The sequence below is a fragment of the Pholcus phalangioides genome, unplaced genomic scaffold (assembly GCF_987345545.1).
Source record: "Pholcus phalangioides strain wild (caught in Gottingen) unplaced genomic scaffold, Ppha-v1.0 ptg000020l_1, whole genome shotgun sequence".
In the NCBI taxonomy this organism is placed as follows: domain Eukaryota; kingdom Metazoa; phylum Arthropoda; class Arachnida; order Araneae; family Pholcidae; genus Pholcus; species Pholcus phalangioides.
In genome coordinates this window covers 7,782,804-7,787,979 of record NW_028301613.1, presented here as the reverse complement: position 1 = coordinate 7,787,979, position 5,176 = coordinate 7,782,804, and positions in this window count along the sequence as shown.

The following is a 5,176-nucleotide window of genomic DNA, read 5'->3' as shown; positions in this document are numbered from 1 at the left end:
GACCAAAGCTGCATTAAGACTTAGCCTTTTAAGCGGCTTTAGTTGTGACTTATCTGAGATACAACACACTTATTGTGACCATATTGCACGTATTTTAAGGGATATTTATTTATTGTCACCATAGTTCCCCCCCCCCCCCCCGAATATGAATTTTTTTTCTGTTATAGAATAAATATATTTCGTATGTGAAGACAGCTCTTCTCATTGGGGCATTTTTATAAAAACAATTTTTGAGTTAGAGATGACTCTGCGTGACTCTGAATGCAAAGTTTCGGGTCAAAGGGAACAGAATTTTTCACTTGGTCCAGTTCCTTATAGCCGGGTTTTCCTAGGAGCAGGTTTTCTGTGCCCGCGCAGCGTAAATTACCCCGCGTGACACCCCGTCCACTCACCAATAAAGCCGGGTTTTCCTAGGAATATGTTTTTTGTGCCGCGTGAACCAAATTGGGCCATTTCGCTCCGGCAGAAAAGTGTTATTACTGTACGCGTTTGTGTTTTCTTAGCGTGGCGCATCAGATTAGGACGGCTATATGAAGTATATGGCTTTGGCATCAGGTACTCTGTCGTCTGCATGCTCCGGTTTGAAGGGAAGGGAAAGAAAACACGAGAACATCCGCAAAACGCGCGGCGTAGGACGCATTTGACTCCTTTAGAAGCAATCGGCCAATTACGCCCGACGTAAAACGCTATCGTGAAGCGTATTGCGCTCTGTAGGAAAACACTCGTGCTGCTTTTCTTATTGGGGAGAGTTAACGGTGTGTCGCGTTAGGCGAATCACGTTGCGCGCGACACAGGAAACCTGGTCTTAGGAAAACCCGGCTTTTCTTCTGGAGGCCGACTGCTTCTGGAGGAGTCCAATGCGTCGTGCGCCGCATCATATCAGGGCGGCTATATTATATAATATAGCCGCCCTGATATGATGCGCCACGCTAGGAAAACACAAACGCGTAGCGTAATTATCTAACACATTTTTGCCGGCGCGAAATCGTCTGATTCGGTTCACGCGGCGCAAAAAACCCATTCCTAGGAGCAGGTTTTCTGTGCCGCGTGTAACGCGATCCACCCAGCGTGACACGCTGTCCACTCACCAATAAGAAAAGCAATACGACTGTTTTCCTACAGAGCGCAATATGCCTCACGACGGTGCTTTACGTCGGTCGTGATTGGTGGACTGCTTCTGGAGGAGTCAAATGCGTCGTGCACCGAGCGTTTTGCCGATCTTCTCTTCATTGTTGTGTTTTCTTTCAAACAGGAGCATGCAGACGACAGAGTAGCTGATTCCTGAGTCATATTCTATAGTCGCTTTGAGCTGATGCACCACGCGAGGAAAACACAAACGCGTAGCGTGTTGTTTTCAACAACACGCAGTACTGTAATGTAGCTTTACTTATTACTGCAAATTACAGTATTGTAGGTTTTTTTTTTTTGCCATACAAAAGTCACCAAATATTTCCAAGAAAATAGGCAGGATATATGAAGAACAACAGTCACCAATCTCATACTGATCAGCGGCACTCTTTTTACTTTGTAAAAAAAGGCATTGCAATACAATTACTGAGTTCAAATATTCCCATGACGCCACCCTAGGGGCGGGTGTGTAACCCGCTGTGCAAGAAAGATACTTGTCACCAATTGGGGTTTGGGTGCATGTTTTTGTGTGCAACTGCGAGGCCATGGCGAGAGGGGCATTGGGAGGTCCGCTTTCGCCCCCAACATATTAGAGAAAGGCAAAGAAAAAATCTATTGTTCGGCCACTTCAAACACCCTCCGAAAGAATTTCTGGCAACGGCTCTGATAAGCTCCTTCAAATAATACATTTGTTCAGAAAATTTGTTCACTTGTTTAAGAATTAAAATGTAAGGCTTCAGAATAGTAATTAAACCTATAAAATTTTATGATTAAGGTAAAATAGGCAAGCAAAAATTTTTAAAATATAGGCGCTAAGAAATAATCATTTATAAATAAAGGAAAAAAAATGAAAATAACCTAAAATTAAAAATTTAGAAACTGACAAGAAAAAAATTATCACTCTTATGCTACGTACTATCAGGGCTGTAGCCAGAAATTCCTTTCGTGAGGGGACGACCAAAGCGACAGCCCAATAGAATTAACTGTCATCCCGTACATATCGGTCATTTTCTCATATTGAAAGGAAAAGTGGATCCCAAGTCCCCGAAGGGTTTTCTCTCCTGGGATCCAGTTTTCCCGCACCTGGAATTCAACCGGGAATTTCCCTGAAATCTGAACTCATTTCCCGGGATCTCGGAAGTAGAATAATGTTGCAGCACATCACATTTCTATACTAAATTTGACATATTTCTAAGAAATTTTTATTACTATAGAAGCATGCATTTTTAAATCAATAAATTTTGAATACAATTAATAAGTATTAATAGATAAAAAAATTATTAAATTAATGAAACACACGCTGTATATTCAACCCTTTAAGAGGAATTAACAAGATATCTCGTCAATCTCTCGCCTCTAATTTTAGCGTTTACAAGACCAGACATTTTGTAAAGTTGATCTCTCAAAAACTTTTCAGGTTACCTTATTGTTAGGTACGTCTAATTTTTTTAAATTCCCTAAAGTTTTTTCTTTTTACCGCAAAAAAATCCATTGATGTCTGCTCAAGAGTGGGGGGATTAAACAACCCCACTCGAATTCACCTTTGGAGGGGGCAGAAAAGAAGCGCAAGGAATTTCTTCCAGAAAAATTCCGAGTTACTAACTTCCAAAAAGCATTTAAATTAAATAAAAAAATAATTAAGAATTATCCTGAGTCCCCAGGCTGGAGATTCTCAACCCGACCCTCGTGGAGGTCATGGTTTCGTTATTGCAACAGTGCAAATTTGTGATTACTTCATAATTCATTAATTTCATAATTTATTTATCTGAGACAAAGAATATGCACAGGGACGGCAATAAAAGATCCATGCTATATGCAGCTGGATTGAAATCAAGGACGAGTTGAAAAAAATTTGCTACACCATAGCTTCTTGTTAACTTCTTGGTAAGTATTGATATGGTCCCCACATCTTGAAGCAGCGGATCCCCCATAGTGAATTCTTATAGCATGAAAGCAAAAAACAATGTTAATTTTCTTGGGCCTCAGGGGTGGATCACTGTCAGCCCTACTCTTGTGGGGGGGGGGGGGGGAGGCAAGATTATTTTGGTGTTGCTGTACTGTATAGAAACGAGTTTTTCCCTCATGTGAAAAAATATACTGTATATCATTTCAAAAAACAACCAGAGATCTTTGACGACAGGCATTTCCTCACTGTACGCTTATCAGCGCCTATCTTTTCACTGAATAGAAAAGACCGACGGATTCAATTATTGTTAATTGCATGTGTGCAGGGAAAACAGCCTGCAAAACCATCTCGAGTGTCATGGTGCCTGCTGGCATCACACTGGACGCCGCTGATTTTTTTTCTTTTCCCACAATTTCAACAAGAGGACGCACACTGGGGAAGGATGAATACAAGAAATATCGTGAAGTAGATGACAATGGCATTCGGTTGCGCGGATGTCTTTTTAGCCTTTTAAAAAATTCCCTTTTTTTCGTTTATTCCAGACTGCCACGAAGCTGGGCTGTAAGAGATCTCGGCAACGGGATAAGTCCAGTGGCAAAGTTCTGGCGTTCGTTCGTTCATTCATGGATGTCTAGCTTTGGGGATGGCAAAACAGGATTTGGCTAATGAGCTAGTAGACATTTTTGGATATGCAAGCTTTTCATCAATCGATAGGTTCCCCGGGGAATGGTAGCTTTTAAAGTTTTGGTAGTGCGTAAAAGATGCGAAAAAAAAACTAATTTTTATATACCAGCGATTTAAAATTCTTTTTTCCACGCAAACATAAAAAAGCGCTTTCAGTGTAATATATGAGCTATTGTTAAATGATTGACATTGCTGAGCAATACCGTAAAAATGATTGGTAAGCAACACAAGCAATATCTTCCTGTGTCCCCGATATTGAGCGTCTTGTGCCACCCCGGCCTTGTCTCATCAACCATCCGTCGGAGAAGTACAATTCCAATTTAATAAATGCTCAAACAGGATCAAAAATTATCAACAAGTTTTGAGAGTGAAACAAAATAAAAAAAATCTGAATTTTTGTACGGCCCCCTGCGCTCTAACTTAATTTGTTGCCCAGTCTCCTTATGCCAACAAAAAAATTCCATGTTTCTAAGTGCAATATTCAGATATTCGAATTACGGAGGAAATTTGGGAAAGAACAGTATTAGATGCGGGTAAAACGGTTTCTCTGCATTTAATGCTGTTCTTTCCTAAATTTCCCCCAGTTTTCGAATTAGAGTATCTGATTATTGCACTTGCCAACACAAAAAATTCCATCACGAGAGACAGGGCAACAACTTTCTAATAAGTTAGAGCGCAGGGGGAACTAATAAAAAAATTTGGATCTTTTATATATTTTGTTACACTATTTTTACTCTCAAAACTGCTACAAGGTAATTTTTGAATGCCTGTCGAGCATTTTTTAGACTAAAACTATACTTAGAAGACAAACTGTTGAGATAAAGGACATCCTGTATACTTGACAGGACTATTTCTTCCTTGTACCTTTTTGTACAATACTTCTAAAAAAAACACTGAATTTTTTCTGATAAGAATAATCAATCCTCGATTTGGGTTGATTTGATTTTTTATTTTTGAAATTTAACATTATCAAGAATTTAGATAAGAGCGACATTCTTTATAATAAAATTCCGCTATAACGAACTTGTTTTATAACAAATGTTAAAATTCGTAAAATTGGAAATTCCTTTATAGCAAAATTTTATTATAACAGGGATTTCTTCAGTTCCTTGGAATTCATTACAATGGGATTAGACTATCTCGTAAGGTTAGGATTGTGGCTAGAGAAAAGTATTTTCAGTGTCAGTATGATGATTCCAATTGGTTATGCACATGAAGTGAAAGTTTTATCATCTACAGCTTATGGCTATGCTGTCCAATGTTATGTCGCGAGGTGAAACTTCATTTTGGATACCTGTGCGTATATTTGAATTTAGAATGCCTCCAAATTGCTTTATTCACCCAGGTAAATGGAATGTTCATGGCCCAGTGTCTATCCACAATTGCTGAAGAAATGTCTCTGCATTTTAGAGGGAGAGAACAGCAACTAGCAACAAGCACAGTGGACATCACAGACAA